Genomic DNA, 13,925 nt, shown 5'->3' on the forward strand with positions numbered 1-13,925 from the left:
TGGATGCAAGGAGTACAACTTAAGGATAGTATGAACCTTGTCAATGCTTACAATGCTACATTAGAGTAAGCAAATGTACAAATTTCTTTTAAATGACTCATGTTTTTGTCTTATAATACTAGTCCTCTTTTTAATTGTGCACAAATTTAACTATTATGCATACTTAGAATCATGTTTGTGATGACGACGTCTCTCAAACACCAAGTAGAATTTGTCACTCTACTTTGGGAGAATGAAATGGACTAAAGAGCAGACATGCTTGCGGCACCTATGTCTCCCAAGCACCAAATGGATTAGTCATCCATCTTGGAAAGATGTCGTAGGGTAAAAAAGGGATCCTCTACCTGCTAAGTACGATTGACTAATGACTAAGGCTTTATCTCTTCTACCTCATAGTCGAGGACGACTATGATTTCAAGAGAGAGGTAATGTCATAAAATCTAATATCTAACCAACCCAAATGATTTTCTCATATTAAATTGATCACTTAATGTGGAAGAATAAACGAGAACAAGTGTTAAGATATAGATATGTTCTTATAGATCTATCTCAACACGGGGCCAGTAGTAAAGGGGCCCAAATGGGAGATGGTATATCAAGAGCAAGGCTAACCAATGGAGCATAAGACCTTAGGGTTAGCTTCATTGAAGACCTCCAATAATGTGTGTAAAAGTCCTTTGACCTTAGGTAAGCTAGGGCTGAGCTTGAGGTGGGAACCCGGCCCAAACTTAAGGTGCTTGTCGTGCTTGAGGTGCTTGTCCTGCTTGAAGTGCTTGTCATGCTTGAGGTTCTTGATTAAGATGCTTGAGGTGCTTGACTTGGTGCATGATTAAGGTGCTTGAAGTGACTTGAGAAGCTTGCCTGAGATTCTTGTGGGAACACCCCCTACTTCAAGTGCTTAGTCATGCTTGATGACTAAGGGGCTTGCTCATCCAAAGTCAAAAAGATCCCTACAAGGAGGGGGGCGAGCCTACAAGGGGGGGGGGGGATGAGAGAGAACACACACACACACACACACAAGGGAAGCCACAGCTTGAAGAGGCAGCAAGGACACTTGTCAAGCTCCTCCTCATGTTGCCCTCATGGTGTGCTTGAAACCTAATGGTTGGCCACCCAAGGGGTCCAATGATAATAAATGATATTTAATTAATTGATTTTTCATTTATCAAGTCCTCTCTCTCAAAGGGGAAAGGGGGAAACTTGTCCCAAGGCTATCCCTGTTGCTTGTAATGGCTCCTGCTTGTGATTGGCTAGGCCTGGAGGGGTCCAATGAGCTTCAAGCATGAGCTACAAGGGGGGGTCGACCCAAGCAACCTAGGGGGGTGCTTAGGGGGTATACTCACCCACACACACTCACAAACACTCTCATTGTGTACTATGCAAAGTGGAAGAGCTCCCTCTCTTTCTCCAAGCAAGTAGAGGTTGAGAGCCTACACCAACACTCTTGGCTATGGAGTGCAAATCCATCCAAGAGCCATGCTTCAATGCTTGAGCTTGCCATCTATTTCTTCTTCATTACTATGCTATTATGTATGCTAGCACAAGAGTTATGATAAGTGAGGAACTAGCTCTTTCTCGTATGAAATGTTTCTTCTTCCTCTTCCCTACCCTCATTCCCTTCTAGCTCTCTCCACCTTCGAAGGTGTTTGAGGTCTTGGGACTGAGGCTTGGTATATTTAAAGCTTTCTTCAAGTTTAGGTTATGCTATGATGGTGATGCATGAAGCTTTCCATCTTCATTGCTTCACCTAGATCACAAGGAACACAAAGAATGTATTGTAACAAGTCTCTCTTTATGGGAGAAATCATAATACAAATGCCTATTGGAGGGGGGACCGGCTCCACATAAATCCGGTCCTTAACTGTTGCCATGTTCTCTAAATTCTCTCTCTTGCAAAAGTATTGTCTATGCCAAGTTAACTAATTGCTATGATTATGTTGCTATCTTCAATTATGTCAACCCGCTATGCTCACAAAATAATTTCTTGAAAGTACTCTCATTAAATTCTGCTACTCTCAAATTGAATAGGAAAATTCCATTACAAGGCATGTGCTGTGGAAGTGCATCCCACCATGTGGGCATTGAGGAGAGTGCCGATGGCGAGTAGGATCAAGTGTAGCAACTAGGCATCTGGAAAGAAATGTGATGCACTTGTTCGCGGGGGTGAGATAGCACCGTGCTTCTGGAGTGATTGCCAGATGGTCCAATGGAAGAAGGAGAAGTTTTGCTACTTTTGCAACACAGATGTCAAACATTGCTGGAACATTAGTAAGGTTGTGCTACATGCTCCTAGTAGTCTTCCCACAATTTGGCCGATTGAAAAAGGGACACACATGAAGATAGTAGAGGCAAAGAAGTTAGTGGTTGGAGGATTTGACTTTGGTTTTCCATTGACACAAATTCAGGTAGTCATTGATTCCACAACCCCACTGACAAGTGACCCAAATGGTGAAGAAGATTGGCATTGAAGAGGTGTTCAAATTGAAGGTGTGGAACTCAGTAGATTCAGATCCAGAGCTGATTGATGTTGTGGTTCGGAAGAATCCATCGTGCTCGTGCAAGGAATTTCAAGAACGTGTTTCTTTGAAGAAAAGATATCTTGCATGTTCACACTTATACTATGTGTTCCTGATAACTCTTGGTCAAGATGTGCACGCTAGCATGCATATTCACCAAAGCAAAATAGCTCCCAATATTGTGCATGATATGCTCACAGAGGCCAAACGAGCCTAAGCATGTTGAAGGCTCAAAGGTTTTTGTGACGATTATTTATGTCCATCTCGCAAGGGTTTAAAACTAAGAATATCTTAGTTCTTCAATGTGTATTATTTATGTCCATCTTGCAAGGGTTTAAAATTAAGAATATCTTTGTTCTTCAATGTATTGACCCAAAGCAATATTTTTATGAAAAAAATATAATTTCATATAATTTTAATTCATTTTGACATCTACATAGCAACATTTTGTGAAAAAGATATGATTTCATCTAAGTTTATTTGATTTCAACTCTCTCTCTCTCTCTCTCTCTCTCTCTCTCTCTCTCTCTCTCTTTGACACTCTCTCTGTGAAAGAACCTTAAGATCCTTGCTCACTGGCTTTGTTGCAAACTTGCAAAATTGATCATTTGCTCATTTTTATGAAAAAATATAATTTCATCTCATTTTGACATCTACAGAGAATTTTTTTTGTGAAAAGGTATAATTTCATCTAGTTTTATTTCATTTCAACTGTGTGTGTGTGTGTGTGTGTGTGTGTGTGTGTGTGTGTAAAAGAACCTTAAGAGCCTTGCTCACTGGCTTTGTTGCAAACTTGCAAAATTGATCATTTCCTCATTTTTATGAAAAAATATAATTTCATCTCATTTTGACATCTACAGAGATTTTTTTTTGTGAAAAGGTATAATTTCATCTAGTTTTATTTCATTTCAACTCTCTCTCTCTCTCTCTCTCTCTCTCTCTGAAAAAGAATCGTAAGAGCCTTGCTCACCGGCTTTGTTGCAAACTTGCAAAATTGATCATTTGCTCATTTTTATGAAAAAATATAATTTCATCTCATTTTGACATCTACAAAGCAACATTTTTGTGAAAAGGTATAATTTCATCTAGTTTTATTTCATTTCAACTTTAAAGTTGTGTGTGTGTGTGTGTGTGCGTGAAAGAACCTTAAGGGCTTTGCTCGTTGGCTTTGTTGCAAACTTGCAAAATTGATCATTTGCTCGCCTAGTTGTGCTCGCTTCACGGCCATCCCGGAACCTAGGAGTAGGGTAAGTAGGATCCGAGGTGGATTTCAGGACATTGCTCTCTCCGAAAGAATCATTGTGAGTTCTTAATTGAAGTGCAGAGGTTTACGACTGGAAATAGCACGAAAAGACTCCAAACCACTCAATCGACTAGAGAGTATGCTTAAAAATTGTATGCACCAGTGGGTAAGTTCAAGGACACTTTGAGGTAAAAATTTCAAGAGTTTACAAAAAACTCAGATTATTTTCTTTTTCTTGACATTTTAGGCCAAATTAAGTTTTGACTTGATTCATAGGCTTAAAATAACTCATGAAATGATTGTCCATGGAAAAAGTGCAAAAAATGGTTCATTTCAAGCCTAAAGTAAATAATCATGATTATTTACTTCAGCTCAGATTTGACCAAGGTTGATACCACTGACTCATTGCATGTGTACAAACAACTTTTGTAAAGGCACATTAGATTTGGATCACCAAACTAGCAAAAAACTGAGAAAAAACCAAAGTTTGTACTGACTTTCTGAAACTTGAGTGTAAATTGGGAAAAAAATAGTTCAAACTTGATGAAATTTGATTCATAGGCTTATATTGATGTGATAGACATGTGTACATGCTCATTTGACCAAAAATATACAAAAAGTTGCCAGTTGTAAATAAGCGCAATAATTTACATCTCTCATTTTTTAAATTTTTTGATCAAATTAGCAAAGTCAGTTTGCGGACAAAAACTGATTTGGTAAGATTTGGATCATTGGATAAAAAATTGTGACCAAATTTGCAAAGTCAGTTTGCGGACAAAAAACTGATGACCATTTGACCCAAAATAGTCCAAACTTGATGAAACTTGACTAGAGACCTTAAGTTGGAGTGCTTAACAGATCTGTGTCAAGATTGGGACAAAAACTTGCAAAACATTTATCAGAGTAAATAATCGTGATTATTTACATCTACTTCAAAATTTGATATTCTTGCACATTTGGGCATGCCACAAGGTCAATCATATCAATTAGACTACACAAATCAATTTTGGTGAAATTTGGATCTCAAAATTGAGACTTAAGCCAGATTTGAAAAAGTTGATAAACTTGAACAGATTTTGTCCAAACTTGTTGAAACTTGTCCAAGAACCTTAACAGGTTGTATACTTGGAAAATGAAGCCAAAAAGTGTAAAAATATGACCAAAGTAAATAATGGTGATTATTTATTATTGCTACACAGAGCCACCCATCAAGTTGCAGATTATTCCTTTGATTTTTGCCAAAGTCAAGTTTGAAAATTGCAATTGTTGACTCAATTAGCTCGATTTGCAGTGATACACATAAACCAATCACAACAGCTAGCAAAAACTATACTGTCTTTATAAAAGAATAACTAACTTGATCAATTTTATGCAGGAATCAGGTTGCAGACGAGGAATTGGTAGCTTGACAGAAGTGCAATCCAGTCAAGTGGAGGAAATTGACAAGTCAATCCAAGGTAAGTACTCTATCCAGGGCTTCATAAGTCTTTATGAACCTTATATCTGGTCATGTACTAGTAAATCAGGGCATATTTGGAGAAACCTCCAGTAGAGTATCCATTGAAGAAAGTGTGAATCAAGGCAATTCCTTGCACACTATTCTTGAAGAAGTCTCAGATACTTTTTCATATTCAACATCTCAAATTTCTTCCTATTCGACTCACTCAAAAACCGGAACGACAATGCGATGTGAGAGTTTGTGAGAGAACTCAACAAAAACTATATGGAGTTAAACCATAGATACCATGAAGACTAGGGTTTGTAAAGAAGTGCAATCAAAGAAGACTCACTCTTTCTCTCTTGCACTCACTCACACAAAGAAAGAACACAAAAGAGAATGTCAAAATAGTACGAAGATGAAAACATCAAGGCTATGGTCATATCGTATCATGGGTAATATGAAAGGGTTAATAGATGAGTTAATGGCATTCAATCTTGGCTGACCAAATAGGCTACGAATTGTTCTTTGGACTTGTAGTTTTGTGCTTACCATAATATATATATTTTGTCTAGTGATTGGGATTAATTGTGTGTACAAATCCTCTTGGTTCATAGCAAGATAACTACGCTTACATCAAAAGAAAAATTATAGTCTATGAGAGGTAGTATGATGGGATCCTTTGATAGACGTATTTCATTGAGCTTTTCAGGGCCGAAGAGAAACACTATACGTTGTTGAAAGTGTATTTTACTGCTAATCCATACGTTAATTCTAATAGATCGTACTGAGTGAAAGCGATAGAAATGATCATCATGTGGGTTATTCATTTAGGATAGTATGTGAGAAATATAGATATGAGAAAAATGTAGATATGAGAGAAGTGAAGAGATGAGAAGTTTCCCTCCCAAGCCCTATTCTTGCCCGTAGGCAATAAGGATACTGCGGGGAGAGATGCACCTGTAGCAAGGAGAACCTAAAATTTATAGAGAGGATGAATTACTAAGAGTGAGAGAGATAGTTTTGGTTAAGGAGATGAGATTAGATACATATATATATATTTTGGATTAGAGATGAAAATGAAAACAACAAGAAATCAAGAAAACATCAATGTAGAACACATCTTACTTGACAAACCCTTCGGCACCATTATTGATGGAGAGAGAAGAAGAGGGGATAATTCAACTTTGATTGATACGCCAAGTCCACGCTCTTCTTTGATTAGAGTTGATCTTCCAAGGATAACATGCAAGGATGGCTAGTCTTCCTCTAGGAGAAAGTGTAGGCTTAGGCTTATGTTAATGGCTAAGTACAATTAGGCATTACTACTCACTCCCTCAAGAATTCCTCTCATCAATGGCTTGAATGCTTGAGTTCCTTTTCAAGGAAGAAGAGGTCCCCTTTTATAGGTAAAGGGAACCCCCAAGGGTTTACACAAGAAGAGAGGAGCCAGTGTGAATAGGAATTCGAAAAGTTGGAAATGAGCTGTCCGTGCATGATGTGGGCAGACTGGGGTCCAGTATTTTGATCATGTCTCCTCAACCGTGTCTCCAAATAAAAAAGTAAAACTATGGGCAGAAACTTCAGCTCATTAGCTACGATTTTCATTTTAAAATCATTTTCCAATTCGGATTGGAACCTTGTGTAAAAAATTCATCAAAATAGGGTCCATTTCTGGCAGCAAAAGTCTTCCCGTGGTCCCCTTAGCCTAGACTTTCATTTAATTCCAAAGGACACCTCATGCCATATGAAAGCATGACATTGCTCCTTGACAAAGTTTTGTAATCATGCTTGCAATAATGCATTAAAATAAGTGTATCTTTGAAATCATGCCACCTAGTGTCGCACTAGGATTTGATTCCGTCCTAGTAGCTATTTAAAAAGAAAAATAAGAAAAGTATTAAAAATACATAGAATATATATATATATTGGAGTTTACCTAGATATAGGATCTAGCTAGGGTGTGAGATGATAATGAGATAGTAGAAATAAAGAATCAATGCTTTTTGCCCCAAGTTAAAGAGGCGGAGCTATTGAGCTTTTCCCATAGTATTTTCTGATGGTAAAGTAAGGATAGGTTACCCTTTAGAAAAATAATAGGATGAGATAGAAGGCTTATTATTATACTTAAATATGCATATGTACATTATAGGAAAGATAATTATGTATCTAAAAAGTTACAAGATAGATCTTGTAGCATGCGTTCCCACTATGTACGTGTCACAGCACGACAGCGCTATAATCATATACTATCTTTTTATAAGACTAATCACCATGGAGCTCAGGTTTATCTGGATCCTAACGAAGAGAATGCTATTCGCATTGATGAACATGGTATTGAGTTTGAAGAAGAGATCAGGGCAAACAAACAAGGAAAAATGTACATGGATAGAAAAGGAACTCAGTATTTACAAGTCGAAGACCCTAACGTGATAGACAAATGGGGTTTAGAAGTAAACACCATAATTCCAGATATGGTTGCAAAAGAAGGACCACCAACTTTAGAATTCGGGGGATATGATCAAGTTGATTTGAAGCCTTTGAGACGGCTTAGTACAAATAATCCTAGGATCGGAGTCTATTGTTGGGAGGATAGAAATGTAAAAGATCTCCTGTGGACTTCGCATGCCAAATTAGGAGAACTAACGGCCATGAAGATCATCTATATCTTCAAGATCAGAGATAAGAGATCAGCAAATCTACCAACCTACCTCTTTAGGGATTTTTATAACAATAACTTTGTTATGATGACTTCTGAGGAGGTAGAACAAACCAAATACCAAGGGTATTCCATAAGGGATTGGATATTGGGACAAGGACTAGAAACAATTCCAAGGGATGAACACCGTGAGAGATCTTCTGAGAGTAATGTTAAGAAACCAGAAACCACCTCATCACGTAGAAAACCGGGTGATACTAAAGCCAGTCCAGGGCTACATGAATCACTATTTTCAACAGACTGGTTTGAAGGACTCGAAACATGACCAACTACCAGGAGACCGGGAGTTGAATCAAATAGATGCGTCAGACCAGTTAATTTTCAGAAATGGGTCAAACAATAAAGTGGATCAGGGGATCCATATGACCACTTTGCAAGCTTTAAGAAAGTGCTAAGAGTGGAACGCATATTCGATTTCCATACTCAATTCGAAGGTTTTGGAATGACATTAGAAGAGAAATCATTAACATGATTCCAAAACATTCCACCAAGTTCAATCATGGACTTAAACACATTAGTTCAAGGATTTGTAGCTGCTTGTTCCAAAAGGGGGATCAAACAAAATACGGTAGCTTAAATCTACAGCTTTAAATAGAAATATGGTGAGTCTGTTAGGGATTGTGCAACTCGAATGAAACAATGTGTTGCCAGATGCCCAGGGCTAGAGATACCTACAAAAGAACAACTAGTATCATTGTTTCTAGAGGGACTGCTAAAGAAAGAACTTCATGCTATACTCTATAGCAAGAAGCATACAGCCCTAGAAGAGTGTGTGTCAGATGCTATTGACTTAGGAGACAATTGTGATATTTTCAACAAAGAAGATGTCCCTAAGGATAACCAAAGTGAGAAAACACCACTCTCTAAACAAGCACAAGTGGGAAGGGCTGTTGTAGGACCACTTTCATCCATAGAAGACATGCTCAAAAGAATGAATGACATAATGAATAACATGCAAAAAGCACCTATGAGAGGACCAGGACTACGGATACTTCAACAGGGACAACCAATTAGACTATAGAAAACGTGTACAATTGAGGGTAAATGGAACAGCCATGAGACTAATGAGTGCTATTTTCGACCAAAGTATGATGTGAATGTTCAGTACGTGCCCATGAGGCCACAAGGACAACCCATGTACAGATACCAGCCTAATATGGCACCAGCTCAAAGACCACCAATGGGTATGGAAAGAACTCAACCTGTGTTCGGTCAAAAACCTCCATATCTAGGACATAAATGCAGTGCTTGTAAAGTACATGCATTCAGAAGGAGTCATAGATGAACAAGTGCTAGTGCCTGTTACACCCTATGCTGAGCCTAGTCCATCTACAATATTGGTAGAAAGACATTGGTACAATTCGTCCACCACGAAAGGAAGAACCTATGACTTATGCTCCACCATAGCTTGCACCAATGTATTATGTAGATAATCAAGGTGTTAGACCTCCTATGGCAAGACCCATGGTTAAGCCAAGAACGAGAAACTGTCATAACTGTGGTGCAGATGATCATTGTAGAAATGAATGCCCAGATCCTGACGAGAACATTAAGCCGATTGAAGCTTATTGCATACAATGTTGCAAAAAGGGAGGACACTTCCCGTAAGATTGTCCAAAAAATCCTTTAAAAAATGGTAAAATAGTAGTAAACATAGTCCAAGTGATACCTAGTAGCTCATCTGAGAGTGAACCGATTGTTCCAATCAAGGTAATCACCAGAGGCCAGGCTAAGAAAAAGAAAAATAACTCCTCCGATGATTCAGAGAATAAAAAAATTGCCTCTCAAAAGACCAAAAGAAGCAGAAGCAATAGATATGAGATGAGAAGGCAGAAACAAAAGGCTAAAATCAAGGAGAAAGTAAAGAAGCTATTCCAGGAAAAGGTAAAAGAAACTGGAAGCGAAGTCAAGGAAACAAACGTGAAATTTGGATGATTAATTTTGGTTGATAAAATTTTTAAGCCTATTAATGCAGCCTTGGAATCCTACCAAGTGAGACTTAAAGCAAGACAAAACATGGAAAACAAATGGAAAGACTATCCTTCTCCACACATGGAAGCAGCTAAGCTTGAAGCTTATCAAACTTTGGTAAGAATCACACAAGAAATGCTAGAAAAACAAAAACCCAAGCTCGAAAGTATGGCAAAATCTAAGGAGCTTGTGGTAAGAGACACTAAAGAAAAATCTGAAGTGGTGGTAGAATCCCACATTGAACCAAAAGAGAAAGAACTTATAGTGCCTGACAACGAAGATGCCTTAGATGGAATTCCATTTGTAGAGGAAGACTGGCCAGGACACTTATGGGAAAAAGTCAGAGAGATCAATGATGGAAGCCAAACTCTAAAGTCAACTCCTATAGCTAGAGGAAGTTTGGTTAGACAATATACCTCGTGATATGAACATAGACATACAATCCTTCTATGGGGATTGCAGATCTGAAGCTTCAGGAATGTTGAAACTTGACCTTGAAAACATTACCCTCTTACTTGGGAGATAACGAAGATGAATCCATAGTGTCCAGGACCACTCAATTAAAAAGAGCAAAGCAGACCCTAGAAGTAGACAACATTCATTCAATCATGTCTACACCTATCCAATGCACTCTTACTTTGGGAGAACTATTTAAAATTAGACCATATTTATGGAATGATCTACAAAAAACCCTAGAGAAGGTGGGGATAACGGGGCTAATCTAATTTTTTTTGGGAAAATTGAGAAATGAAATGGACAACAAAGAGATTCGATTTGTTCCAATGAACAAAGTTGGAGAATATTACAAAGGGGAAGAAGAAAACACAACTCCTCCAGTGAAGTATAATGACATTGAAACCATGGAAATACTGGATAGTGGGGTAGGTATAGCCATAGCAACGAAAGCACTATGGGAATCGTGGGGATAGCCAACCACCATTAGACAAACTTGAATGAAATTGCAATTGGCTGATGGACACATTGAAATACCATTAGGACTACTTGAAAAAGTGATAGTCAATTCTTGTGGGATTGAATATCAACACACTTTTGCGATAGTAGACTTTGGAAAAAAACTCAATTATGAAATCAAATTGGGAAGACCTTTCATACGACAGGTACATCTTTTCCAAGATTGGAAAAACAATTATCTGTACTTAAAGCAAGTGGGATCTATAGAAAGGGTTAATCTAAAAGATCACACTTATAGAGACATCATGAAAATGCCCATACAAGAGTTTGATTCAGTCTCTTCGACTGAAACTAAGCTTCCATCGTGGTTGAACAAAGACACTCCTACTTGGATGTGCGGAGCTTCAAAAAATGGGAGTTTAGAACGAGAAGAATATATTTTAGAAAGGGATTGCAAAGAGGAATCCTATGTACCTGAACCCTTTTCAGAGCATTTGTTTGAGCCCTTTGAGTGGACTCAAATTTTAGCGACATCGGATGTATCTGTGAATATGTCTATGCCTACTCAATTTTGCAATGAGGACGGCTATGAAATAATTCCCATCCACATGATTTCAACCCTCTGGAACCCAAGGACTTGATGAAAGCTCAACAAGTCTTTTAAGACCTCTACTACGATGCAACGAATGAGTTAGACGAACATGTGAGAGCTAAGCTACTCATGAAAGGAGGGGAGGAAAAGTTTTTTGACTTTCCTAACCAGAAACCGAAAAGACATAGACGGAAAAGAGACACCAAAAACGTGAAAGCTAGACCTATGCTATCAGTCTCCAGTAGAACACAGTTCCTGATGCAGATAGATGCACATGATGGTGTCACAGACAAAATTAGTGGCAGATATCCTTCAAATGAAAATCCACAAATGTCGAAAACATTGAGAAAAACAAGGAAGGATACTCAAAAAAAGCCAAAAAAACAGGAAAAGGAGTCAACCATGACACGAGTTGAGCGGGAAAAGAAGTATCAAGAGTTGAAAAAATCTCTAAAGGAGATATATACAACCAAAAGGGAAACCAAAGAAGAGGATGGTAGAGTTGTAATGAGTGTTCCATCCCACTACAAAAATTATACTCTCCAAGATCAAAAAATCATAGTTGAACAACCGGTTAGAGAACTACGAAAACAGGGTGAGTCCTATGAAGGGCCTGGAAATGCTAAAAAGATAGATTTGGCTGAACCAGGAGAAGACCGTAGGGCTACCTACATTGCAAATGGCCGAACAAAATAAGAAGAAGATATTTTACTAAGCTTACTAAAAGAATACCGAGATATCTTCGCTTGGTCTTACAAGGATCTCAAGGGTGTTGATCCAGAAATCTGTCAACATACCATACCCATAGAGATGCTACAAAACCAAGTAGACAAAGGCCATACACATATAATGAAACATTTACCAAGAAGATTAAAGAAGAGATTGAAAAGCTCAAGGAATCTGAATTCATCTATGAAAATGAACACACAGATTGGGTGTCTCCAATTGTGGTAGTACCCAAGAAGAATGGAAAATTACGAGTGTGTGTCAATCTCAAGAAAGTGAATGCAGCTACCATTAGAGACAACTTTCCTCTTCCAATCACTGAGCATGTGTTAGAACGAGTTTCAGATAAAGAAGCATACAATTTCTTAGATGGTTTCTCGGGATACAATCAACTTTTGGTTGACCCAAAAGATCAGCATAAAACTGCTTTTGCAACGGAATGGGGTATTTTTGCCTATCGGGTTATGCCGTTTGGGTTATCTAATGCTCTTGCCACATTTCAGAGATAGATGAGCCATGCTTTTAAAGAATATCTTAGGAACTTCTTGGAATATATAAAGATGATCTATGTGTACATTCATCAATCCGAGCTGATCATTTTGAACATCTCAAAAAGGTATTCAAAAAATGTAGACTTTATAGGATTTGTCTAAATCATAAAAAATGCACTTTCATCGGTAGACAAGGGAAAATTCTTGGACATATAGTGTCAAAAAATGGCATAGCTACTGATATGGATAAAATTCATGTCATTGTTGATTTGCCTAGACCAACAACAGCCAAGGGGGTTCAAGCCTTCAAGGGGCATTGTGGATATTACAAACGGTTCATTTACATGTACGCTATAATTGCAAAACCCATGTATAGCTTGATTACACACTTTGAGTGGACTGAACCATGTGAAGAATCCTTCATGAAGCTTAAGGAAGCTCTCACTTCAGCTCCAATATTGAAAGCACAAGATTGGAATAATATATTCCACATACATGTAGATGCTTCCAATTTTGCCATAGGGTGTATACTAGCTCAACTAGGAGAGGAGAAATTTGATTTTCCTATTTCTTATGCTAGCCGACAGTCGAACATGGCAAAAAAGAATTACACCACCACCGAAAGCGAAGGATTAGGAATGATCTATGCCGTAAAAAAGTATAGATATTACCTATTAGCAAACAAATTTGTGCTCTTCGTGGACCACCAAGCCTTATTGTACTTGGTCAACAAGCCATGCAACACAAGAAAAATAGTGAGATGGTTTATCATTATTCTCGAATTTGATTTCATTATGGTTGTAAAAAAGGGAACTACTCATCAAAGACCAGATCATTTGTCAAGGATTGTTTCAGGGGAATCACCTAAAGGGATAGATGATGATCTACCATATGCCTATTTGTTCTCCGTGGAAATGATACATCGATGGTTGGACAATATGGTGTTATTGATGACCATAGCTCAAGTGGACTAGCAAATTCCTATAACAATCGGATTTCTTACGCAATTGATTATGTATCAATTACTAGCTGGTAGGCTATACAAAAGAAACTGAGATGGAATATTGCTCTTATGCATTAATCCTGAAGAGAAAAACCAATATCTAAGTCAAGAACATTTACCATAGTAGGACTTCACTTTGTGGAAGACCAAACTATGCAAAGGATCTTGAGACTTGGAGTATTCTGGCCAACTATGAGGAGTGATGTTCGCTCTTTCGTAAAGGATTGTCCTCAATGTAAAAAACAAACACCCATACCTCATGTAAGATTGTTTCAAATGTCACTTGTGCCTAAGTGGAGTCACTATCTAGTCAC

At 38.0% G+C, this 13,925-nt stretch overlaps 1 pseudogene; it reads left to right on the forward strand.

Annotated features, from left to right (window-relative positions):
• Window positions 1-2,096: 2,096 nt before the first annotated feature.
• Window positions 2,097-2,733, forward strand: LOC147427353 (uncharacterized; annotated as a pseudogene).
• The last annotated feature ends 11,192 nt before the right edge of the window (window positions 2,734-13,925 follow it).

The sequence above is a fragment of the Adiantum capillus-veneris genome, chromosome 23, assembly GCF_014529385.1.
Source record: "Adiantum capillus-veneris isolate H3 chromosome 23, ASM1452938v2, whole genome shotgun sequence".
Lineage (NCBI taxonomy): Eukaryota > Viridiplantae > Streptophyta > Polypodiopsida > Polypodiales > Pteridaceae > Adiantum > Adiantum capillus-veneris.